The sequence below is a fragment of the Drosophila miranda genome (assembly GCF_003369915.1).
Source record: "Drosophila miranda strain MSH22 chromosome Y unlocalized genomic scaffold, D.miranda_PacBio2.1 Contig_Y2_pilon, whole genome shotgun sequence".
Taxonomy (NCBI): Eukaryota; Metazoa; Arthropoda; class Insecta; order Diptera; family Drosophilidae; genus Drosophila; species Drosophila miranda.
This window is the reverse complement of record NW_022881614.1, coordinates 18,240,603-18,267,998: the sequence shown is the minus strand read 5'-3', so window position 1 is coordinate 18,267,998 and position 27,396 is coordinate 18,240,603. Positions and strand designations below refer to the sequence as shown.

Here is a 27,396-nt window from a genome sequence, read left to right as displayed (position 1 = left end):
CGTTGGATGGAAACGTGGTATAAAACTATTACCCACCGCGAAAGACCCGGACCGCCTATAGCTACGAGTTGTGGGTTATTATTAATTTCTTTATGCATGTAGTTGAGTAAATGTAGTACATGGGAAACATCATACACATACACACACATAGATATACCCTATTATTCCCTTTGACTTAAGCATGGTCCCAGCAGATTGTTTTTTTTGTTTGATACTGTATTTTTTTTTTATTAATTTCTTAAATTTTATTTATCTATTTAATTACTTTATTATTATATTTTATATTTTATATTATGCCCGTATTTGGCAGTTGCGAGAATTTAGCAGACGAAGAATTACAAGAAAGTGTTTGCTTGATCTGCCAGGCTCAGGCGGAATATTTGGCTCAGCTCCTTACCACGTCTTGTGGTCACACTTTCCATAGGGCCTGTTTTGGCGCACAAGTGGGTTCTAAGAAGGTTTGTCCTGTCTGCCAAACGTCTTTTCAGTCATCGACGTTGAATTTATTAGACGAAACTGCTGGGGATACCGTCGGAACCTTATTGGTACCAAAAATGCCTGATACAAGGAGTAAAGCCCATGTGGGGGCTCCACAGGGAGCTTCGACGTCTGCTTCGGCCAATCAGCCGCAAAACTAGGGAAGCTGGTCCGCCAGTGGTGGTAGCTCCGCCGCCTACTAACGAGCTTCAGCGAATGATAGCCGAAGCCATGGCTGAAGCCTCGTTGACACAAACCGAGGTATTCTCAGCTCTCTCATGGGCCAATTGGCAAATACAGCGGATGTTCCTTCGAGGGATAACCAAGCTGGAGAAGGATCGGCACGACGGCCGACACCTTTGCCCGGGTTTCAGGGTTTCGAAACAGCCAGCAGGAATTCCCCCATGAGTGTGGATATTCGACCAGAGCGTGTTAGTCAAATTTTAGTCAATTGGAAGCTTAGGTTCTCTGGGCGGACTGGAATTTCCGTCGACGATTTCATTTATCGGGTAGAAGCGCTCAAGATCCAAACATTGGACGGGAATTTCGAGTTGCTTTCGAGATACGTGAGCAATCTCTTTGAGGGAAGTGCCAGTGACTGGTATTGGCGCTACCATAAGAGTGTTAGGACGGTCGTTTGGGCCGACCTTAAATCTTCATTGTTAGTACGATTCAAGGATGCGAGGACAGACGTCAACATTCGAGCTGCAATAGACCGAAGGAAGCAGAAGGAGAACGAATCATTTGATGAGTTCTACGAAGCGATTGTCCGACTGGCAGATACCCTGACAACGACCTTGTCAGAAGGTTCCCTGATGGAGTCACTCCGATCCAATTTATTGCCGGAGATACAGCATGAACTGCTATATGAAAAGATCTTTAGCATTGCACAGTTAAGACACTTGGTGAAGACTCGGGAACTGTTCATGCAAACTGTTGGTAAAGATCCGGTGGCTAGACCACGACCAGCACCAAGACGGTTGGTTCACGCGGTAGAAAGCCCAGGGCAAGAGGAGTCAGACGAAAGTGATGGGGAGATAGCAGCGTTCAACTTAGTCTGTTGGAACTGCCGTGGTAATGGTCATCCCTACCAGGATTGCGTAGCAGAGCGAGTGGTTTTTTGCTATGGGTGTGGCCAGCCTGACATTTACAAGCCGTCGTGCCAAAAATGCCAAGCAACAAAAAACACCCAAGTGCGTGCACCCTTGAAAAGTGCACGCAGACCATCAGCGTCCAAAGCGACGAACACCGAGTAGCGATAGAAGCTGCTACGCAATTCCCAATCCCAATAGTAAACAATAATTTAACCATAGTTAATAAAAAAATAACACAGGAAGAAAAAGAGGATAGGGAGTCTAAACGGAAGGCACGAGCTAAAGTACGTCGGGAAGAATTTGTCAGAAATCTAAGGTTAGACAAAAAAGCCCTGGTATCGTCAATAATATCAGAAGATCTCAGGCCATATGCAGAGGTCACATTATTAGACAGAAAGCTTGTTGGATTAATGGATACAGGGGCATCTATTAGTTGCATTGGTGGAGATTTGGCCAGCGAGCTGCTTGAAAGCCAATTTCAATTTAAGCCCATGACATCCACAGTTCGGACAGCGGGTGGGCAGTCTCAGAGAGTGGTGGGGTAGCCTAGAGCGGAAGTGGGCTATAAAGGTGTTACCAGGTCTGTTACCCTATACATCGTTCCAACCCTAACGCAGCCTCTGTATCTGGGCATTAACTTTTGGACCGAATTTGGCTTATTGCCAGCCGATTTGTATCCACAAGGAAGTGCTAATGACACGGTGAACCATTGCGATGAGGTGTGGAAGCCAGAAAACCAACGTCCTTTATCGGAGGTGCAACGAGAACAACTGAATAGAACCATTCAGTGTCTTCCGTCTTTCGCGGATAATGGTTTAGGAAAAACCACGTTGTTGTCCCATGTAATAGATGTAGGGGAGGCAAAGCCCACAAAACAACGACACTATGCAGTGTCCCCAGCTATCGAGAAATTAATGTATGAGGAGTTGGATCGCATGTTAGCGCTAGGGGTCATCGAAGAATCCAACAGTGCGTGGTCTTGTCCAGTAGTACTCGTCCGGAAGCCGGAGAAGGTTCGTCTTTGTATAGACAGCCGCAAGGTGAACGAGGTGACTCGGAAGGACGCGTATCCCATGCCGCTCATAGATGGGATCTTAAGCCGGTTACCAAAGGCAGAATACATAACTAGCCTCGACCTGAAAGATGCCTACTGGCAAATACCGCTAGAAGAAGGTTTTAGGGATAAAACAGCATTCACAGTGCCTGGACGGCCGCTTTACCAGTTTAAAGTTATGCCGTTTGGGCTTACCAATGCGCCGTCTACTATGTCCAAACTTATGGACCGCATTATTCCAGCCAATCTTCGAAACGAAGTGTTTATATACTTGGATGACCTGCTTATAGTGTCAGACACCTTTGAAAGGCATCTGAGTGTGTTAAAAGTATTAGCAGAGAAGCTGTCTGCAGCGGGGCTTACAATTAATATACAGAAGAGCAAGTTCTGTGTGCCTGAGGTCCGCTATCTGGGGCATGTAGTGGGTCACGGTATTATAGGCATGGACTTGGACAAAATAGAGGCCATTAAGGAATATCCTGCTCCGAAGTCGGTGAAACAGTTGCGTCGATTCTTGGGTATGACGGGATGGTACCACAAATTTATAAAGAATTTTGCGGCTATTGCGGCGCCTCTGACGGACGCCCTGAAGCAGAAACGCCAGTTCATTTGGTCCGAAGAAGCAGAAGCTGCATTCACAGCTCTGAAGAACTCAATGTGTGAAGCTCCCGTCTTACACACTCCGAATTTTGAAAAGCCTTTCTTTATCCACTGCGACGCTAGTCACTCAGGAGTAGGAGGGGTACTGATGCAGATAAACGAAGAGGGCGATGAAGTACCAATTGCGTTTATGTCACGAAAATTGAATAAGTGCCAACGTGCTTACTCGGTGACGGAAAAGGAATGCTTAGCTGCCATTCTGAGCATCAAGAAATTTCGCGCTTATGTAGAGGGACATCAATTTACGGTGATAACCGACCATGCCTCCTTGAAGTGGCTGATGTCCCAATCAGATCTGAGTAGCAGACTGGCCAGATGGGCTTTGAAGCTTCAGGGGTATTCCTTTAATATTAGCCACCGAAAAGGGTCTCGAAACATCGTTCCAGACGCCTTGTCTCGGGTCTTTTCCCCAGATTTGTCAGAGATCGAACCAGAAGAAAGGATCGATTTGGAGTCGGAGCACTTTAGTTCGACGGATTACGTTTCCCTTAGGGCTAAAGTAGCGAGTAGTCAGGCTCAGATGCCAGATGTAAAGGTGGTAGGCAGGCATATATATCGTCGCACCGAGCACGCAACAGGCGAAAGGGTAGCGGATGAACTCTGTTGGAAAATTTGGATTCCCAAGGGGCTCATAGATTCGGTCCTGAAAATGGCCCACGAGCACGCCCTATCTGCACACGGAGGCATAAATAAAACGCTCGAAAAGGTTCGGCGCTACTATTATTGGCCGACGTTGTTAAAAGATGTCAAAGAGTTCATAAACCGGTGTGAAATTTGTAAGTGTACTAAGCATCCGAATAGACCTTTAAGACCGCCACTAGCAAAAACGGGGGAAACAGAACGGTTCTTCCAGAAGCTCTACGTAGATTTTCTGGGACCGTATCCTAGAAGTCGTAGTGGGAATGTCGGGATATTTGTGGTGTTAGATCATTTTTCCAAATTTCCGTTTATTAAACCCGTAAGAAAATTTACCGCCGACGCCATCGTACCATACATTGAGGAACAATTATTTCACTGCTTTGGAGTGCCGGAAAAGCTAGTCTCGGACAACGGCGTCCAATTTAAGTCCCATGCATTCACTCCTTGCTTCAGAAGTATGGCATAGAGCACGCTTACACCGCCGTTTACGCTCCGCAGGCTAACGCGTCCGAGCGAGTTAACAGATCTATCTTGGCAGCAATCAAAGCCTACATAAATACTGACCAAGGTAACTGGGATGAGCAGCTCAGCAGTGTAGCATGTGCGTTAAGATCGGCTGTGCACAGTGCCGTAAAGGCGAGTCCATACCAGTTGGCGTTTGGGCAACAGATGATCACGAATGGTACCACGTCTCAGTTGTTGAGGCAGCTAGAGATGTTAGAAGATCGTTGGGTGCTTTTTTCTAGGGACGACTCATTTGACCTGATGCGTGGCACGGCAAAGGAGGCAATGAGGGCTCAGCACGAACGAAATGAAAAGACGTATAACCTTCGAAGTAAGGAGGTATCATTCAGAGTGGGACTGGAGGTTTACCGTCGAAATTTCCAGCAAAGTAATTTCGTGAAAGGATTTAATGCCAAGTTGGCTCCCGTTTTTGTGAAGTCCCGGGTAAGGCGACAGTTGGGTCAAGCCTATTACGAGCTAGAGGATCTGCAAGGACGTCTGATCGGCAAATTCCATGCCAAAGATATCAAACAGTAGCACCATGGTTAAAAATCGCTCTAAGTGGGAATCACCCTTTTGGTCCTTCTTCCCCAAAGTGTGATTTTGGTAGGGGGGATTTGAAGTGGTTTGAAAGAGTAACGTATAAAAAAAAGGTATAAATACTGGGATCCACAAAAGGGAACATTTGGAAAAGTACCAAGAAGGGATATTGGTCTCCCTATGTTACTCAACTTTGCCGCCTCAATTCAAGTTAAAAGGTAAACGAAGGAGAGCGGTTTTTTTTCTTCTGTTTTTTGAGTTGAAACTTGTAAAATAATTACGGCGTCAATTCGAAAATGGAGGATTCTCAAGTTTAACGCTGTCTCTTGGAAGAAAAACTGTTGGCGAAGACAGACGTGCTAGTTTTGTCCAGTCCAAGTATAAAGAAAAAAAAGAGGAATAAAAACCGTGAAAAGATCTTAACAGCTGAATACAGCAAAAAGAAAGAAATATTGTGCGTTTATAAAGTAAAAGTGTGTTAAGTGCCAATCTCAATTGGTATGTATTTCAGCGTCGCTAATATACACCACATACACTCGTGGCGTAGGGTAGTGCTTTTTTTTTTATTGTAGGAAATTAATTTTTCAGATTGGCGGTTAGTACCGGCTTAAACTTCGGGCAATCGTTTGGGTACCTGTCTGAACCCCAATACGAAAGCTCGCAACAACAGTTTCCCCGATATTAGGGCCTCCGCCCGCGGCAAGGGACTTATGCTCCTCGCCCAACTACAGCTCCGTACCAAAAATTCCCAGCGCTAGGCCGAGCAGCACAAAGCGGGAGGCGTAAAAGATCGGCTCATCAGTCGCTTTGCGGGCGCGAGCCACTTATGTGTCACGGACCCGCGATATATTGGAGGCCGTCCAATTCTGCGGAAATTATTAAAGCTATGTAAACGGTCAACCAATTTCTACCCGAAATATAGATCTGGGTCTCGACCTATTTTCGTTTCCCCATACGAAGTGCCGAGGAGTGCCCAGATGTGAAGCCGGCGGCAACGACTGTCGTTTTTTTTTATATCCATCAGTGTAACCGCTGATTCCTATTTTTATGCTATAGTGTCATTAGTGTAATTAGCTTAGTAAATTTCTTTTGGTTGTGTTTTTAAATTCTGTTCGGAAGAAATAGCAAGTGGAATGTGTGACAGGGCGAAAGTGAACAACGGTTAAACGGCAGAGGAGAGCGTGAGCTTTTTTTTTGTAAAAGTATTTCTCCAGCTTTCGTTTTAGGAACGTTGCCGCAGTCCATGGAAGCGCTTTCATCGCTTCTTCAACGCATTTATTAAAACAAATCAAAGGAAGGCCGTAAGTGATCCCAAAACATAAAGATAAAACATTGGAGTTTGTTTGTTATGAGCAACTATTTATTGCATGACCAAAAAAAAAAAAAACCTCACGTAGTCAGGGGCTTCGTCGCTTAAGAGAGGCTGTGCGCTCTCCCTTATGCCCTGCTGGCAACCATAAGCGCTTACGCCGCGCATAAGAACCAGCCCTCTTAAGAACAAGGCACAAAAGGGAAGATGCGAGGCTGGTCGCTCTGACGTTCTTTTATGCTTTCTACTTGCGGTTGCTTTCGCTAATGCACTTGAATAACTGACCTGCCATAACGATCGCGGCGCACAGTTTTTACATTCCCTTTTGCATATTTATTTATTATTATTATCTATTTGCCTAACATAAAAGCTAGAGTTATGTACCCTTACCTTCTTTCAATTTGTAATTTAAATTTCAATCTAAAGTGTGTTATTAAGAGTTAATCATTTATTAGTTTACTAGTGCGATGCATGTGCTATTGCTCAATATGAAATATAGGATTTAACATGAATCGGGGCTAGAGTTCTATATGCGGGGACCATGCTGGGCAAAGGAGGGTAATGGGGTTGGATAGGAAGCTGTAAGAGCCTTCTTTATGGGATCACCGGATGAACCGGGAGCGGTGATCATGGTAGGGTGGGCATGAGTGGTCACAACAACACCGTGGCACGACTTGTATGTGTGTATGTGTCCGTGTGTGTGTGTAGTTAGGTGTATTTGCTCTTGTACATATTTGTGTCGATACTTCGCTTGCACGTGAAATTTTAATGAACGTTACTGTGTCAGTATTATGATTGTTGGAGTAGAGCTGTGTCCCGTCCGTTCTGGGAAATAAAAAAACCCCCCCCCATTTCTTGCCGATGAGACGGAAGCCGGAACAAGTACGTGCCCGGACGGGAGACGAACCATCACCTGCTCAGCCTTCCGTGAAGGTTTGGTAATATCCAATATGCTACAACACGTGGCGGCCCGGATCCACGCCAACGCTATCAGTGACACGGGGAAGATCCGGCATCGACGCTGCGCTTACGGGGAGAAGACCCTGCATCGATACTACACTTACGGAGAGGAGATCCTGCATCTACGCTGCACCCACGGGGAAGAGGAGGCTTTCGACGAGTACAAGCGTGGGAGTTCAGGGGTAAGCTAGTCTCTAGACGTGTATACAGGCTGCTGAGCGGTGCGATAGGTAGGGAACCAAGAGAGAATAAAGTGAAATGTAACGAATATAACAGAAACATAGCAAGACCTCCAACAATCTATACACTAGGGAACCTGGAGGCCCGGGGCTTCATCTTCTCTGCCTTTCCTCCCGCCTCTTGCCCGAGTCCGTGTGATTCCATCCAGTAGTTCGTAGCCCGACAGGATCCTGAGGCCGCTGTCCGGCGATTGCCTAAGCGTTCTCGGTGATACCTGTCGTTGTTCCCTCCGCATGATTCCCTCCCGTAGTTTGTGACCCCGCAGGGTCCCGAGGCCGCTATCCGACGATCGTCTAAGCGCCCCGGTGACTCCTGTTGGTGTCTCGCCTGATCCCGTAGTTCCCTGGGTCCCGAAGGGGCTGTCCGGCGATTGCCTAAGCCCTCTCGGCGACACCTGCCCTGTATGATAAAGATTTTCGCAGTAATGTTTAGCCCGATAGTGTCCCGTGAGTGCTATCCGGCGATTGCCTAAGCGCTCTCGGCGATACGCGTCGGTATTCTCGTACTCGTAGTAATTCTTAGTTCGGCGGTGTCCCGTAAGTGCTATCCGGCGATTGCCTAGGCACTCTCGGCGATGCTTGCCGGTACCCCCGACCCTCGTAGTAATTCTTAGTTCGACAGTGTCCCGTAAGTGCTATCCGGCGATTGCCTAGGCACTCTCGGTGATGCTCGTCGATATCCCTGACCCCCGTAGTAATTCTTAGGCCGACAGAGTCCCGTAAGTACCGTCCGGCGATAGCCTAGGTACTCTCGGCGATACTTGTCGGTATTTCCGCATAGCAAAGTTCCCCTTTCCGCGTCGTAGTAATTCTTAGGCCGACAGGGTCCCGTAAGTACCGTCCGGCGATAGCCTAGGTACTCTCGGCGATACTTGTCGGTATTCCCGCATAGCAAAGTTCCCCTTTCCGCGTCGTAGTAATTCTTAGGCCGACAGGGTCCCGTGAGTACCGTCCGGCGATAGCCTATGTACTCTCGGCGATACTTGTCGGTATTCCCGCACAGCAAAGTCCCCTTTCCGCGTCGTAGTAATTCCTAGGCCGACAGGGTCCCGTGAGTACCGTCCGGCGATAGCCTAGGTACTCTCGGCGATACTTGTCGATATTCCCGTATAGCATAGTCCCCCTTTCCGCTTCGTAGTAACTCTCGGGCCGGCGGGGTCCCGTAAGTACTGTCCGGCGATAGCCTAGGTACTCTCGGCGACACCTATCGGTATTATCGCATAGTAAAGACCTCCGTATTGATTCTGAGTTCGGTGGGGCCCTGAAGGCGCTATTCGGCGATAACCGAAGTGTTCTCGGTGAAACCAACTGCCCCGTCCCACGCTACGATCGCCCCCGTCCGCGGGACTGCGGCCCCGTCCCCCATCGTCGGTCCGAAATACGGAGTCCCGGCAAATTATAAATATTGCTGTAATTTCGACCCTGGAGTAGACTGAGATATGTACCCCAGCCCAGGATCGCTTCCTTACAGATGGCGCCCGAGCAGGGACTCCGGGATTCCGTTATGTTTTGGGGCGCTAAGTGGAACAGTCGATCAGAAAACGAGTAGCAGGGGGAATCGGGACTGTACCATGCGCAAGCACGGCCAGTCGGAATCATTAGGACAAGAATAGCTGTATATCTCTGAAAAAAAAACCGCACGTGAGGTCGCCTATTATTCACGTACAGCCGAGGCTGGCTTCCCTAACCTCCCTAGCAATAGCGTCAGCACGTGGCCGCTGCGCCCACATGAGGAGGAGAGCGCCGCGGCGAGGCGGCAGAGAAAGAGAACCGAGCCGAAGCTGGGCAGAAATCGCTAGAGAGAGAGCGACACGTGCGCGGCGAGCAGCGAGTCGTGAGCGGTAGAGGCCGAGCGAGCGTCGGAATCCTCCCGAAGACCAACCAGCCCGGCTATATATTTCGTACTCAGATCCAGAAGAGGATAGTCAACGCCCGGCCTCAGCGAGAAGAGTCAACGCCCGGCCCTCAGCGCGGATAGTCAACGCCCGGCCCTCAGCGAGAATAGTCAACGCCCGGTCTTCAGCGCGATCATTCAATGCCCGGCCTACAAAACAATAGCCGATAGTCAACGCCCGGCCCTCAGCGAGAATAGTCGATGCCCGACCCTCAGCGCGAGCAGTTAACGCCCGGTCTTCAGAGCAGTCATTCAATGCACGGTCTTCAGCGTGATCATTCAAAGCCCAGCCTACAAAACGATAGCGAAGAGTAAACGCCCGGCCTTCGATGTGATCAGTCAGCGTTCAGCCATCAACACGGGACGAGATCCAACGCTTAAATCAACGAACCCAGCACGACCAGGACCACCAGGACAATCCCCAGGACGACGACAGCAAGGACTATCGACCGGCCTAGCAAGGATCCACAGTCAGGACAATTCCAAGGACAACGATAGCAAGGACTATCGACCAGGACCCCAAGCAGCAATGACGCCAAGGACGCCTCTACTGGACAACCGTGTTAACCGTGCATACGCCGCGCTTCCGTGACTAGCCCCAAGGACTCCGGTATTCAGTGCGTTACCTAAGAAAAGATTCTACCGGAGGGTCAATACGTGATACTACCGTCGGAAACGCGAAAGACCTCGAAGTGCCAGTTCGACCACCGTGCTTCGACATGGGGGTACAGTGGATTTCGTATCGGCGCAAGGACGAATTGCAGGCCATCGCCGCCGAATTCGGCCTCGGTGAAACCGGGACAGTGGACGAACTGCGCAGCCGGATCTCGGCCTTTATCTCGCGCGGTGAGCATCCGACTGCGATCGAAAAACGGATCAAAGAGCTCGGAATGGTCTTCAACAGCGCGCCCACCCGAGAAGCCTGAGGAACGCGTCCCCGTCGCCGGGGCCTGAAGTTCGACGGACACTCGGATGCGCTGGCTTTCATCGAACGGTTGGAAGAAAGGGTCGACTCATATGGCGGAAGCCCAGCACAACTGCCGCGAGCCATCTCCGGGCTACTAACTGGCAAGGCAGAAGGATGGTTTAGGACGTTTCAGATGCAAGGCGTTCTTGGAGTTCTTCCTACCCCCGCGATACTTTCAGCGCTTGGAAGGTACGATCCGCTCCCGTCGCCAACGACCCCGAGAAGCCTTTCAGGACTACTTGATCGACCTCCGACTCATGATGCAACGAGCTCAGTATACTCCAGACAGGGAGCTGGACAGGATCTACGAGAACCTTCGGCCGGAATACCAACTGTTCACCCGTAGACAAGAGTTCGAGACGTTGCGAGAACTGACCCAATTGATAGTAGCGAACCGCGAACAAACCCACCCAGCTAACGACCGCCCAAATACGAAAGCCAGAACGCCATCATACCAAGGACCCGGATTATCCACCCCACAGCATGCTCCTCCAGACGACACCGGGCCCTCCCGGAGCGCCGAGACGGCAAGCCGCGTAGTGACCCAGGATGGAGACCGGCCGGTGAACACACGCCGGGCCTGCCGTAATTGCGGGGAGGAAGGTCATTTCAGCAGTTCATGCAGGAATCGACGAGTGCTATTCTGTTGGGAGTGTGGCCGCCGCGGCATCCGGACGATCGACTGCTGTAGGCTATCCGAGTCGGGAAACGGGCCGAGTCTCCGCTCGTCAGGGATCCGATCGGAGACATACCTCCAGGGCCCCAGGAGTAACTCATCCCTTAAGTTTGGAAGGAGGCAGGATCGCCGCGCTAGTAACCATCGAAGGAGTACCGCTCGCAGCTACCCTCGACACGGGAGCAACGCGGTCGTTCGTCAGTCAACGCATCGCTCATGAAGTAAGTACCGGAGGGAACGCACGGAATATAAGGACTACCGTCCGCCTGGCAGACGGTACAGCAAAGGAGGTGACGCAAGCAGTTTCGGTCAAGGTACGTCTGGATCAACAGGAAACGCGGGTGATTCTATTAGTCCTACCCATGGTAGTGGACGACATCATACTGGGGCTCGATTTCCTTTGCGGCGTCCAGGCCATAATACAATGCGGACGAGCGTACTTGCAGTTGACCCAGCGGGCGATCCGGGAAACCAACCCGATCCCCACATCATCCTCGAATCGGCCCCGCATGGTTACTTTTAGTGACGAAAGTCCCGCGACTGCATCCGTTGCCCCTACCCGCTCGACCAATCCAACAGCGACCCCCCGGACGAAGCCGACGCACCGGAATCCCAACCATGCCAGACCCAGCAATGTACCAGTGACAACGCACCGGAGTCTCGAACACGCCAGACCCATCAACGTACCAGTGACAACGCACCAGAATCCCGACCACGCCAGACCCAGCAATGTACCAGTGACAACGCACCGGAGTCTCGAACACGCCAGACCCATCAACGTACCAGTGACAACGCGCCAGAATCCCGACCACGCCAGACCCAGCAATGTACCAGTGACAACGCACCAGAATCCCAACCACGCCAGACCCATCAACGTAACCATGACAACGCACCAGAATCTCGACCACGCCAGACCCAGCAACGTAACCATGACAACGCAACGGAGTCTCGAACATGCCAGACCCATCAACGTACCAGTGACAACGCACCAGAATCCCGACCACGCCAGACCCGGCAATGGACCCACGACAACGCATCAGGATCTCGAACACGCCAGACCCAGCAACGCCACCCGAACCCAACCCACGATTCGATACGACCGCGCCAGAACCATCAACGAAGATTCGACGAAGACGACTGCGACACCGCTGGACACACCCAGGGCCAGTCCGTCTGCCTCGAAAACCACCCAGAGTATCCCTACCAAGACAACGTTTCTAAGTTTCGACCACGCCAGACTCAGCAGCAATATCAGGAAAACGCTTCTAAGCCCCGACCACGCCAGACTCAGCAGCAATATCAGGAAAACGCTTCTAAGCCCCGACCACGCCAGACCCAGCCGCAATACAAGGACAACGCATCGAAGCATCGACCACGCCAGGCTCAGCAGCAATATCAGGAAAACGCTTCTAAGCCCCGACCACGCCAGACGCAGCCGCAATACAAGGACAACGCATCGAAGCCTCGACCACGCCAGACCCAGCAGTAATACAAGGACAACGAATCTAAGCCCCGACCGAGACGGAACCGGCGGCGCTAAAAATATAACACATCGACGCGAGCCAAATCAGAACTGCCCAGCAGTGCGGCTCAATCAGAGCGAACGACCCCCCACGGGAAACCAGCAAGGTTTGGTCAAGGTAGACCAACTCGCACCTCACCCGCCAACGAATTATCAACTCGCCCCGTTAGCCGATGCCGCGGCCGGTCGACAACGCAACCCTTTTCAAAGATCAGACTCGACTGACCCTATCACCGTGAGCCTCGCCATCATAACATGAGCCCTGCTCGAAGAAATCTCGCCACCGACAGCCCCCATCACCGAACCGCCCCTTCCGCCGTGGGTAGCCGAGTTTGGCAGATCCCGATGGCCGAGGGGAGCCGAGAATGTACCGCCTTCACCGTTCCGGGCAGAGGACTCTTCCATTGGAAGGTGATGCCGTTCGGACTGCACTCAGCATCGGCCACGTTCCAGCGAGCCTTGGACAGCGTCATCGGACCACAGATGGAACCCAACGCATTCGCTTACCTTGATGACATTATTGTCATCGGAGCGGCGTTGGAGGAACACGTCGACCATCTGCGAGAGGGGGTCCGGAGACTAAGGGAAGCAAATCTAAGATTGAACCAAAAGAAATGCAGCTTCTTCCAGAAAAGCATCGTATACCTGGGACATGTCATTAGTGAGCAGGGTATACACACCGACCCAGATAAGATCGTCGCCGTCCGGAAGTTGGCCCCACCCAGTTCAATAAAGGAGCTTCGACGCTGCCTAGGAATGGCATCGTGGTACCGGAGGTTTGTCCCAAACTTCGCGACGATTGTACAACCAATGACTAGCCTCCTGAAGAAGGAGAAAAGGTGGATCTGGAGTGACGAACAGCAGGCCGCTTTCGAGGAGTTGAAGGAGAAGTTAACCCGAGCACCCGTCTTAGCCTGCCCGGATTTCGCGGAGAGGTTCGCTCTACAAACTGACGCAAGCGACTACGGGCTAGGGGCGGGCCTGACGGAACAGATCAGCGGAGAGGAGAGGGTCATAGCCACCGCCAGTCGAAGGCTCTTGAAAGCAGAAGAGAACTACTCAGCCACGGAAAAGGAGTGCTTAGCCATCGTCTGGGCCATCAGGAAATTACGATGCTACCTGGAGGGCTACCACTTCGACGTCATCACCGACCATCTCGCCTTGAAGTGGTTAAACTCGATCAATAATCCAACCGGTCGCATCGCCCGTTGGGCGCTGGAACTCCAACAGTATCGCTTTGACGTGCTTTACCGACGCGGAAGCCAAAACATCGTAGCAGACGCTCTTTCCCGGCAACCTATCGACATACAGCGAGCCCTAGAAGACCTGCCCACCTGCAGGTACCTGCAGGTACACCTCGATTTATAATCGAGAACGGACAGATCTACCGGCAGCCTGGACATCGACCAATCGAGGAAGAATCTCACCAGTAGAAGTTATGCGTCACCAGTGGCCATCGTAGACGAGTGTTAGAAGAATGCCACGATCACCCGACCGCCGGACACCTAGGAATACGGAAGACTACCACTCGGGTAACCCAACGATATTACTGGCCAGGACTCTACAGAGACGTGGCCCGATACGTGAAACATTGCGAAAGCTGCCAAAAATTTAAGGTGAGCCAGAACAAACCCGCAGGTCACATGTATACGCGACAGGCGAAGGGCCCCGTTCAACGCACGGCAACACGATGCTCCTCGTGTTCTTCGACTCATTCAGCAAATGGGTAGAACTTGTGCCACTCCGGAAAGCCACAACCGCCCACTTGGAGAAGGCGTTCCGAGAGAGGACACTCTGCCGATTCGGGGTCCCGTGAAAGTTTGTGTGCGACAACGGAACACAATTCACCAGTCGGTCCTTCCGGAAATTTTGCGAGGTGGCGGGAATGGAACTCGAGCACACCGCGCCGTATACCCCTCAGCAAAACCCGACGGAGAGGGCAAACCGGACCATCAAGACAATGATTGCACAATACGTCGACGGGGACCAACGGACCAGGGACGATCTCCTCCCCAAGTTAAGCTTGGCCATAAACAGCAGCACGTCGGACACCACGGGCTTCAGCCCGGCCTTTTTGGTACTCGGACGAGAACCAAGGCTACCAGGAGCCTTGTACGACGAAGTGACCCCAGGATTAGGAAATGAACCAGAGCCTGCCCACGAGAAGGCGACACGACTGCAGAAAGTGTTCAAGGTCGTACAGGAGAACACCCAACGGGCATCCCAAGAGCAGAAGAGAACATACGACCTCCGACGGCGCGATTGGCGACCCGAACTAGGAACCCTAGTCCTCCTTCGGCAGCATCACTTATCCAGAGCCGCCGACGGTTTCGCGGCAAAGTTGGCCCCCAAGTACGACGGGCCGTACAAGGTAACCCGATTCTTAACGACAAACCGGGCTCGCGGCTGGATCGTCGACCCCAATGGGCCATCCGCCTCCCGTCAAGCCCAGCTGAGGCGGGTGGGAGAGGCGACACTTCGACAACAGGACAGGATGCCATGGTGCCAGCGCGCGGCAGCCATCCAAGGGTGGATCGACCAACAAACCCAGGACCCGGGGTCCGACGCCGAAGAGGAAGTAGAGCCCGATGGCCGCTTCGCAACCGCAGGTGCCCGCTCGGCGCCCAATCACGACGTCGCCGCCCTGAATCGCCGTTGGTTCGGGAGTTATGGGGCTGCCATCGACGACGACAACGCGACAACGGACACCGACGAGCACGAGACGATAATACGCGACGCTCAAAGCCTGGCGTCCACGCTGCAGGACGAAGGGAACATACACCCACTGGCTCGCGGGAACGAATGGGACTCGCCCCTTTGGGCCGAGTGGAACCTGGCCGGTCAAGGTCGGGCAGCCACCCCTCCAGCAGTACACCACGAGGACGAATCCGGGGACGGTGCTGGACCACACTACTCCGACGTGTCCCACGCAAGCGATACAGGGGGGGAAAGTAGGACCCCAACGCGACGACTGAGGGTCCGATTCCGGGTCCCTCATGAGCCTCGGCTTTGCGCCCCAGGCGAACCAGCAGTGGGCACCAGCCAACCCGTCGGGGTCAGATGACGTCCCGCCTCCCCTCGTAGCCGCCCACGCCGGACTACCCCCACAACGTCCCGATGAGGGAGTCGTTGACTTCGACTCCGAAGAGAGTCTCCCGCTGGAGTATGGCGAGATGGCCGACCTGCTGCAGATCCTCCGACTCCACCCTACGGTAGCCGCGGTGCAGGACGACCCGGAATGGGCAGAGGCTCCCCGAATGGCGGACCAACGCGCCAGGTCGACAGTTGCCCCGGGACCTCATATCCAACATCACCGTATTCTTACGCGATCGCGCCTACCGACTGGGAGTCCGGCGACTGGAGGTCCATGACGGCACTTGCTTCCGCATAAAGATTACCCGCTGCCGGGCCGTCACCATCACTCTTCGGCACCACCGAAGTATGGAGGGGGTGTGAGGGAGCGTACGCTCCACCCACATTTTTTCCGCCCCTCAGTTCGCCGTCATTTTCCCATTGGAGGGACCCGAGATTACGTTATTAGAATTAAGATTTTTAACTTTTCTTTATTGACTTTTCAGTTTTAGGTTAAGGAGGGGGAAGGCCACGAAGGCTACATGACATTAATTTTATATATTATACGGCCCGAGGGGTCTCTAAGCCCCACGTAGCTTATTATCTTCTTTAAAGGGGGAGCAAGTCGCGATCACGGCGGACGCCACTGGCTTTTCAGAACCAAAACCCAACAACAACGACGCAGCAGCAGCCAAAACGAGAGAGGAATACACCGAGGACCGAAAACCAACGGTATCGACGCAGCAACGGCGTGAGTACACCGAGAAAGCAGAAACGCAACGACAACGACGCAGCAGCAGCCAAAGAGGGAGAGGGATACACCAAGAATCGAAATCCAACGGCACCGACACAGCAACGGCGAGGAATACACCAAGAACCGAAACCACGCCGGACTACCCCCACAACGTCCCGATGAGGGAGTCGTTAACTTCGACTCCGAAGAGAGTCTCCCGCTGGAGTATGGCGAGATGGCCGACCTGCTGCAGATCCTCCGACTCCACCCTACGGTAGCCGCGGTGCAGGACGACCCGGAATGGGCAGAGGCTCCCCCGAATGGCGGACCAACGCGCCAGGTCGACAGTTGCCCCGGGACCTCATATCCAACATCACCGTATTCTTACGCGATCGCGCCTACCGACTGGGAGTCCGGCGACTGGAGGTCCATGACGGCACTTGCTTCCGCATAAAGATTACCCGCTGCCGGGCCGTCACCATCACTTCGGCACCACCGAAGTATGGAGGGGGTGTGAGGGAGCGTACGCTCCACCCACATTTTTTCCGCCCCTCAGTTCGCCGTCATTTTCCCATTGGAGGGACCCGAGATTACGTTATTAGAATTAAGATTTTTAACTTTTCTTTATTGACTTTTCAGTTTTAGGTTAAGGAGGGGGAAGGCCACGAAGGCTACATGACATTAATTTTATATATTATACGGCCCGAGGGGTCTCTAAGCCCCACGTAGCTTATTATCTTCTTTAAAGGGGGAGCAAGTCGCGATCACGGCGGACGCCACTGGCTTTTCAGAACCAAAACCCAACAACAACGACGCAGCAGCAGCCAAAACGAGAGAGGAATACACCGAGGACCGAAAAACAACGGTATCGACGCAGCAACGGCGTGAGTACACCGAGAAAGCAGAAACGCAACGACAACGACGCAGCAGCAGCCAAAGAGGGAGAGGGATACACCAAGAATCGAAATCCAACGGCACCGACACAGCAACGGCGAGGAATACACCAAGAACCGAAACCTAACGGCACCGACGCCAAAACGGGGAGGAATACACCAAGAAACAAAACCCGAAAACAACGACGCAGCAGCGGCCAAAGAGAGACGAGGAATACGCCGAGAACCAAACCCAACAAAAACGACGCAGCAGCGGCCAAAGAGAGAAGAGGAAAACACCGGGATCCAGCGAGCCGCCGGCATCGACGCGGCAGCGGCAGAAGAGAAACGCCGAGAACAGCGAGCCGTCGGCATCAACGCAGCAACGGCAGAAGAGGACCGCTGAGAACAGCAATCAAATCCAGCAACGACGCGCCAGCAGCGGAAAAGAGAGGCGAAAGTCACCGGCGCAGCTATAGACGCCGAACGACGGCGCCGGCCCTCTGCCGCCGCGGAAGATGACGACGCTAGCCGCCCACGCTGGCGCTGGATCGGAGAGCCAGCAGAACGCCGGCTCTGAGCTGGGAAAACGTGGAAAGAAAAAGTCGATTGGGAGCAGTCGTAGGAGTCGGACGTGTTCGCGGAAAAATTCGAGTGGCTTGGAAAAAGTAAAAACATGTGGCGGCCCGGATCCACGCCAACGCTATCAGTGACACGGGGAAGATCCGGCATCGACGCTGCGCTTACGGGGAGAAGACCCTGCATGGATACTACACTTACGGAGAGGAGATCCTGCATCTACGCTGCACCCACGGGGAAGAGGAGGCTTTCGACGAGTACAAGCGTGGGAGTTCAGGGGTAAGCTAGTCTCTAGACGTGTATACGGGCTGCTGAGCGGTGCGATAGGTAGGGAACCAAGAGAGAATAAAGTGGAATCCGTAGTGATCCCCGTAGTTCCCTGGGTCCCGAAGGGGCTGTCCGGCGATTGCCTAAGCCCTCTCGGCGACACCTGCCCTGTATGATAAAGATTTTCGCAGTAATGTTTAGCCCGATAGTGTCCCGTGAGTGCTATCCGGCGATTGCCTAAGCGCTCTCGGCGATACGCGTCGGTATTCTCGTACTCGTAGTAATTCTTAGTTCGGCGGTGTCCGTACGGCGGTGAACTCCGTATTGATTCTGAGTTCGGTGGGGCCCTGAAGGCGCTATTCGGCGATAACCGGAGTGTTCTCGGTGAAACCAACTGCCCCGTCCCACGCTACGATCGCCCCCGTCCGCGGGACTGCGGCCCTGGACCCTGGAGTAGACTGAGATATGTACCCCAGCCCAGGATCGCTTCCTTACAGATGGCGCCCGAGCAGGGACTCCGGGATTCCGTTTTGTTTTGGGGCGCTAAGTGGAACAGTCGATCAGAAAACGAGTAGCAGGGGGAATCGGGACTGTACCATGCGCAAGCACGGCCAGTCGGAATCATTAGGACAAGAATAGCTGTATATCTCTGAAAAAAAAACCGCACTTGAGGTCGCCCATTATTCACGTACAGCCGAGGCTGGCTTCCCTAACCTCCCTAGCAATAGCGTCAGCACGTGGCCGCTGCGCCCACATGAGGAGGAGAGCGCCGCGGCGAGGCGGCAGAGAAAGAGAACCGAGCCGAAGCTGGGCAGAAATCGCTAGAGAGAGAGCGACACGTACGCGGCGAGCAGCGAGTCGTGAGCGGTAGAGGCCGAGCGAGCGTCGGAATCCTCCCGAAGACCAACCAGCCCGGCTATATATTTCGTACTCAGATCCAGAAGAGGATAGTCAACGCCCGGCCCTCAGCGAGAAGAGTCAACGCCCGGTCCTCAGCGCGGATAGTCAACGCCCGGCCCTCAGCGAGAATAGTCAACGCCCGGTCTTCAGCGCGATCATTCAATGCCCGGCCTACAAAAAAATAGCCGATAGTCAACGCCCGGCCCTCAGCGAGAATAGTCGATGCCCGACCCTCAGCGCGAGCAGTTAACGCCCGGTCTTCAGAGCAGTCATTCAATGCACGGTCTTCAGCGTGATCATTCAAAGCCCAGCCTACAAAACGATAGCGAAAAGTAAACGCCCGGCCTTCGAAGTGATCAGTCAGCGTTCAGCCATCAACACGGGACGAGATCCAACGCTTAAATCAACGAACCCAGCACGACCAGGACCACCAGGACAATCCCCAGGACGACGACAGCAAGGACTATCGACCGGCCTAGCAAGGATCCACAGTCAGGACAATTCCAAGGACAACGATAGCAAGGACTATCGACCAGGACCCCAAGCAGCAAGGACGCCAAGGACGCATCTACTGGACAACCGTGTTAACCGTGCATACGCCGCGCTTCCGTGACTAGCCCCAAGGACTCCGGTATTCAGTGCGTTACCTAAGAAAAGATTCTACCGGAGGGTCAATACGTGATACTACCGTCGGAAACGCGAAAGACCTCGAAGTGCCAGTTCGACCACCGTGCTTCGACATGGGGTACAGTGGATTTCGTATCGGCGCAAGGACGAATTGCAGGCCATCGCCGCCGAATTCGGCCTCGGTGAAACCGGGACAGTGGACGAACTGCGCAGCCGGATCTCGGCCTTTATCTCGCGCGGTGAGCATCCGACTGCGATCGAAAAACGGATCAAAGAGCTCGGAATGGTCTTCAACAGCGCGCCCACCCCGAGAAGCCTGAGGAACGCGTCCCCGTCGCCGGGGCCTGAAGTTCGACGGACACTCGGATGCGCTGGCTTTCATCGAACGGTTGGAAGAAAGGGTCGACTCATATGGCGGAAGCCCAGCACAACTGCCGCGAGCCATCTCCGGGCTACTAACTGGCAAGGCAGAAGGATGGTTTAGGACGTTTCAGATGCAAGGCGTTCTTGGAGTTCTTCCTACCCCCGCGATACTTTCAGCGCTTGGAAGGTACGATCCGCTCCCGTCGCCAACGACCCGAGAAGCCTTTCAGGACTACTTGATCGACCTCCGACTCATGATGCAACGAGCTCAGTATACTCCAGACAGGGAGCTGGACAGGATCTACGAGAACCTTCGGCCGGAATACCAACTGTTCACCCGTAGACATGAGTTCGAGACGTTGCGAGAACTGACCCAATTGATAGTAGCGAACCGCGAACAAACCCACCCAGCTAACGACCGCCCAAATACGAAAGCCAGAACGCCATCATACCAAGGACCCGGATTATCCACCCCACAGCATGCTCCTCCAGACGACACCGGGCCCTCCCGGAGCGCCGAGACGGCAAGCCGCGTAGTGACCCAGGATGGAGACCGGCCGGTGAACACACGCCGGGCCTGCCGTAATTGCGGGGAGGAAGGTCATTTCAGCAGTTCATGCAGGAATCGACGAGTGCTATTCTGTTGGGAGTGTGGCCGCCGCGGCATCCGGACGATCGACTGCTGTAGGCTATCCGAGTCGGGAAACGGGCCGAGTCTCCGCTCGTCAGGGATCCGATCGGAGACATACCTCCAGGGCCCCCAGGAGTAACTCATCCCTTAAGTTTGGAAGGAGGCAGGATCGCCGCGCTAGTAACCATCGAAGGAGTACCGCTCACAGCTACCCTCGACACGGGAGCAACGCGGTCGTTCGTCAGTCAACGCATCGCTCATGAAGTAAGTACCGGAGGGAACGCACGGAATATAAGGACTACCGTCCGCCTGGCAGACGGTACAGCAAAGGAGGTGACGCAAGCAGTTTCGGTCAAGGTACGTCTGGATCAACAGGAAACGCGGGTGATTCTATTAGTCCTACCCATGGTAGTGGACGACATCATACTGGGGCTCGATTTCCTTTGCGGCGTCCAGGCCATAATACAATGCGGACGAGCGTACTTGCAGTTGACCCAGCGGGCGATCCGGGAAACCAACCCGATCCCCACATCATCCTCGAATCGGCCCCGCATGGTTACTTTTAGTGACGAAAGTCCCGCGACTGCATCCGTTGCCCCTACCCGCTCGACCAATCCAACAGCGACCCCCGGACGAAGCCGACGCACCGGAATCCCAACCATGCCAGACCCAGCAATGTACCAGTGACAACGCACCGGAGTCTCGAACACGCCAGACCCATCAACGTACCAGTGACAACGCACCAGAATCCCGACCACGCCAGACCCAGCAATGTACCAGTGACAACGCACCGGAGTCTCGAACACGCCAGACCCATCAACGTACCAGTGACAACGCGCCAGAATCCCGACCACGCCAGACCCAGCAATGTACCAGTGACAACGCACCAGAATCCCAACCACGCCAGACCCATCAACGTAACCATGACAACGCACCAGAATCTCGACCACGCCAGACCCAGCAACGTAACCATGACAACGCAACGGAGTCTCGAACATGCCAGACCCATCAACGTACCAGTGACAACGCACCAGAATCCCGACCACGCCAGACCCGGCAATGGACCCACGACAACGCATCAGGATCTCGAACACGCCAGACCCAGCAACGCCACCCGAACCCAACCCACGATTCGATACGACCGCGCCAGAACCATCAACGAAGATTCGACGAAGACGACTGCGACACCGCTGGACACACCCAGGGCCAGTCCGTCTGCCTCGAAAACCACCCAGAGTATCCCTACCAAGACAACGTTTCTAAGTTTCGACCACGCCAGACTCAGCAGCAATATCAGGAAAACGCTTCTAAGCCCCGACCACGCCAGACTCAGCAGCAATATCAGGAAAACGCTTCTAAGCCCCGACCACGCCAGACCCAGCCGCAATACAAGGACAACGCATCGAAGCCTCGACCACGCCAGGCTCAGCAGCAATATCAGGAAAACGCTTCTAAGCCCCGACCACGCCAGACGCAGCCGCAATACAAGGACAACGCATCGAAGCCTCGACCACGCCAGACCCAGCAGTAATACAAGGACAACGAATCTAAGCCCCGACCGAGACGGAACCGGCGGCGCTAAAAATATAACACATCGACGCGAGCCAAATCAGAACTGCCCAGCAGTGCGGCTCAATCAGAGCGAACGACCCCCACGGGAAACCAGCAAGGTTTGGTCAAGGTAGACCAACTCGCACCTCACCCGCCAACGAATTATCAACTCGCCCCGTTAGCCGATGCCGCGGCCGGTCGACAACGCAACCCTTTTCAAAGATCAGACTCGACTGACCCTATCACCGTGAGCCTCGCCATCATAACATGAGCCCTGCTCGAAGAAATCTCGCCACCGACAGCCCCCATCACCGAACCGCCCCTTCCGCCGTGGGTAGCCGAGTTTGGCAGATCCCGATGGCCGAGGGGAGCCGAGAATGTACCGCCTTCACCGTTCCGGGCAGAGGACTCTTCCATTGGAAGGTGATGCCGTTCGGACTGCACTCAGCATCGGCCACGTTCCAGCGAGCCTTGGACAGCGTCATCGGACCACAGATGGAACCCAACGCATTCGCTTACCTTGTTGACATTATTGTCATCGGAGCGGCGTTGGAGGAACACGTCGACCATCTGCGAGAGGTGTTCCGGAGACTAAGGGAAGCAAATCTAAGATTGAACCAAAAGAAATGCAGCTTCTTCCAGAAAAGCATCGTATACCTGGGACATGTCATTAGTGAGCAGTTCAATAAAGGAGCTTCGACGCTGCCTATGAATGGCATCGTGGTACCGGAGGTTTGTCCCAAACTTCGCGACGATTGTACAACCAATGACTAGCCTCCTGAAGAAGGAGAAAAGGTGGATCTGGAGTGACGAACAGCAGGCCGCTTTCGAGGAGTTGAAGGAGAAGTTAACCCGAGCACCCGTCTTAGCCTGCCCGGATTTCGCGGAGAGGTTCGCTCTACAAACTGACGCAAGCGACTACGGTCTAGGGGCGGTCCTGACGCAACAGATCAGCGGAGAGGAGAGGGTCATAGCCACCGCCAGTCGAAGGCTCTTGAAAGCAGAAGAGAACTACTCAGCCACGGAAAAGGAGTGCTTAGCCATCGTCTGGGCCATCAGGAAATTACGATGCTACCTGGTGGGCTACCACTTCGACGTCATCACCGACCATCTCGCCTTGAAGTGGTTAAACTCGATCAATAATCCAACCGGTCGCATCGCCCGTTGGGCGCTGGAACTCCAACAGTATCGCTTTGACGTGCTTTACCGACGCGGAAGCCAAAACATCGTAGCAGACGCTCTTTCCCGGCAACCTATCGACACCATACAGCGAGCCCTAGAAGACCTGCCCACCTGCCCCTGGATAAAAAGGTTGCTCAAACGTATCCAGTCACGACCTGAGGAATGCATAGAATTTATAATCGAGAACGGACAGATCTACCGGCAGCCTGGACACCGACCAATCGAGGAAGAATCTCACCAGTAGAAGTTATGCGTCACCAGTGGCCATCGTAGACGAGTGTTAGAAGAATGCCACGATCACCCGACCGCCGGACACCTAGGAATACGAAAGACTACCACTCGGGTAACCCAACGATATTACTGGCCAGGACTCTACAGAGACGTGGCCCGATACGTGAAACATTGCGAAAGCTGCCAAAAATTTAAGGTGAGCCAGAACAAACCCGCAGGTCACATGTATACGCGACAGGCGAAGGGCCCGTTCGACATCCTTTGCGCGGACTTCGTAGGCCCACTACCCCGTTCAACGCACGGCAACACGATGCTCCTCGTGTTCTTCGACTCATTCAGCAAATGGGTAGAACTTGTGCCACTCCGGAAAGCCACAACCGCCCACTTGGAGAAGGCGTTCCGAGAGAGGATACTCTGCCGATTCGGGGTCCCGTGGAAGTTTGTGTGCGACAACGGAACACAATTCACCAGTCGGTCCTTCCGGAAATTTTGCGAGGTGGCGGGAATGGAACTCGAGCACACCGCGCCGTATACCCCTCAGCAAAACCCGACGGAGAGGGCAAACCGGACCATCAAGACAATGATTGCACAATACGTCGACGGGGACCAACGGACCAGGGACGATCTCCTCCCCGAGTTAAGCTTGGCCATAAACAGCAGCACGTCGGACACCACGGGCTTCAGCCCGGCCTTTTTGGTACTCGGACGAGAACCAAGGCTACCAGGAGCCTTGTACGACGAAGTGACCCCAGGATTAGGAAATGAACCAGAGCCTGCCCACGAGAAGGCGACACGACTGCAGGAAGTGTTCAAGGTCGTACAGGAGAACACCCAACGGGCATCCCAAGAGCAGAAGAGAACATACGACCTCCGACGGCGCGATTGGCGACCCGAACTAGGAACCCTAGTCCTCCTTCGGCAGCATCACTTATCCAGAGCCGCCGACGGTTTCGCGGCAAAGTTGGCCCCCAAGTACGACGGGCCGTACAAGGTAACCCGATTCTTATCTCCCAACGTAGTTCGACTACAGAGTCAACAAGGCAAACGAAGGAAAACAGCGAGTTTAGCCGACTACCGTAGCGCGCTACCGTAACGTCCTCGCCCCGTGGGGAGCGACCCACGAAACCGTAAGCTACGTATACATCCCCTTATGGGATTAGATAAGTACTACACCCAATGTAAACATCTTCTTACTCTCACCACTCAAGCAGGATAGGGGGAGGGTATTAATACTTCTAGTTAAGACAGGCAGGTTCTAACCGACAGGCCTTTTCTTCCTAGAATCGACTGAAGACATGAAGCGTCTAAGAGACGGAGGGCAAGCCCGGCTCTAGGGGCAAATGGTGATACGACGGGACACCCTAGCGGAGACCAGCTGCCTGAAGTCCCGGCACCTGCCGACGAACCAACGACAAACCGGGCTCGCGGCTGGATCGTCGACCCCAATGGGCCATCCGCCTCCCGTCAAGCCCAGCTGAGGCGGGTGGGAGAGGCGACACTTCGACAACAGGACAGGATGCCATAGTGCCAGCGCGCGGCAGCCATCCAAGGGTGGATCGACCAACAAACCCAGGACCCGGGGACCGACGCCGAAGAGGAAGTAGAGCCCGATGGCCGCTTCGCAACCGCAGGTGCCCGCTCGGCGCCCAATCACGACGTCGCCGCCCTGAATCGCCGTTGGTTCGGGAGTTATGGGGCTGCCATCGACGACGACAACGCGACAACGGACACCGACGAGCACGAGACGATAATACGCGACGCTCAAAGCCTGGCGTCCACGCTGCAGGACGAAGGGAACAGACACCCACTGGCTCGCGGGAACGAATGGGACTCGCCCCTTTGGGCCGAGTGGAACCTGGCCGGTCAAGGTCGGGCAGCCACCCCTCCAGCAGTACACCACGAGGACGAATCCGGGGACGGTGCTGGACCACACTACTCCGACGTGTCCCACGCAAGCGATACAGGGGGGGAAGTAGGACCCCAACGCGACGACGGAGGGTCCGATTCCGGGTCCCTCATGAGCCACGGCTTTGCGCCCCAGGCAAACCAGCAGTGGGCACCAGCCAACCCGTCGGTGTCAGATGACGTCCCGCCTCCCCTCGTAGCCGCCCACGCCGGACTACCCCCACAACGTCCCGATGAGGGAGTCGTTGACTTCGACTCCGAAGAGAGCCTCCCGCTGGAGTATGGCGAGATGGCCGACCTGCTGCAGATCCTCCGACTCCACCCTACGGTAGCCGCGGTGCAGGACGACCCGGAATGGGCAGAGGCTCCCCGAATGGCGGACCAACGCGCCAGGTCGACAGTTGCCCCGGGACCTCATATCCAACATCACCGTATTCTTACGCGATCGCGCCTACCGACTGGGAGTCCGGCGACTGGAGGTCCATGACGGCACTTGCTTCCGCATAAAGATTACCCGCTGCCGGGCCGTCACCATCACTCTTCGGCACCACCGAAGTATGGAGGGGGTGTGAGGGAGCGTACGCTCCACCCACATTTTTTCCGCCCTCAGTTCGCCGTCATTTTCCCATTGGAGGGACCCGAGATTACGTTATTAGAATTAAGATTTTTAACTTTTCTTTATTGACTTTTCAGTTTTAGGTTAAGGAGGGGGAAGGCCACGAAGGCTACATGACATTAATTTTATATATTATACGGCCCGAGGGGTCTCTAAGCCCCACGTAGCTTATTATCTTCTTTAAAGGGGGAGCAAGTCGCGATCACGGCGGACGCCACTGGCTTTTCAGAACCAAAACCCAACAACAACGACGCAGCAGCAGCCAAAACGAGAGAGGAATACACCGAGGACCGAAAACCAACGGCATCGACGCAGCAACGGCGTGAGTACACCGAGAAAGCAGAAACGCAACGACAACGACGCAGCAGCAGCCAAAGAGGGAGAGGGATACACCAAGAATCGAAATCCAACGGCACCGACACAGCAACGGCGAGGAATACACCAAGAACCGAAACCTAACGGCACCGACGCCAAAACGGGGAGGAATACACCAAGAAACAAAACCCGAGAACAACGACGCAGCAGCGGCCAAAGAGAGACGAGGAATACGCCGAGAACCAAAATCAACAACAACGACGCAGCAGCGGCCAAAGAGAGACGAGGAATACACCGAGAACCAAACCCAACAAAAACGACGCAGCAGCGGCCAAAGAGAGAAGAGGAAAACACCGGGATCCAGCGAGCCGCCGGCATCGACGCGGCAGCGGCAGAAGAGAAACGCCGAGAACAGCGAGCCGCCGGCATCAACGCAGCAACGGCAGAAGAGGACCGCTGAGAACAGCAATCAAATCCAGCAACGACGCGCCAGCAGCGGAAAAGAGAGGCGAAAGTCACCGGCGCAGCTATAGACACCGAACGACGGCGCCGGCCCTCTGCCGCCGCGGAAGATGACGACGCTAGCCGCCCACGCTGACGCTGGATCGGAGAGCCAGCAGAACGCCGGCTCTGAGCTGGGAAAACGTGGAAAGAAAGAGTCGATTGGGAGCAGTCGTAGGAGTCGGACGTGTTCGCGGAAAAATTCGAGTGGCTTGGAAAAAGTAAAAACACGTGGCGGCCCGGATCCACGCCAACGCTATCAGTGACACGGGGAAGATCCGGCATCGACGCTGCGCTTACGGGGAGAAGACCCTGCATCGATACTACACTTACGGAGAGGAGATCCTGCATCTACGCTGCACCCACGGGGAAGATGAGGCTTTCGACGAGTACAAGCGTGGGAGTTCAGGGGTAAGCTAGTCTCTAGACGTGTATACAGGCTGCTGAGCGGTGCGATAGGTAGGGAACCAAGAGAGAATAAAGTGAAATGTAACGAATATAACAGAAACATAGCAA

General features: G+C 54.0%; 1 protein-coding gene and 1 long non-coding RNA gene across 4 annotated transcripts in view; both read left to right on the top strand.

The window, feature by feature from the left end:
• LOC117192331 (protein king tubby-like) overlaps window positions 1-27,396 on the top strand; it is a 135,096-nt gene that overhangs the window by 78,146 nt on the left and 29,554 nt on the right. The window lies entirely within an intron of this gene.
• LOC117192333 lies at window positions 5,360-6,609 on the top strand. Of its 3 annotated transcripts, none has more exons than XR_004474287.1 (3): window positions 5,360-5,466; window positions 5,557-6,269; window positions 6,366-6,609. It is a non-coding gene; the product is annotated as an uncharacterized LOC117192333 (long non-coding RNA). The 3 variants fall into 3 exon arrangements; XR_004474286.1 differs by having other exon boundaries at window positions 5,361-5,466; window positions 5,557-5,863; window positions 6,183-6,609; XR_004474285.1 differs by having other exon boundaries at window positions 5,557-6,609.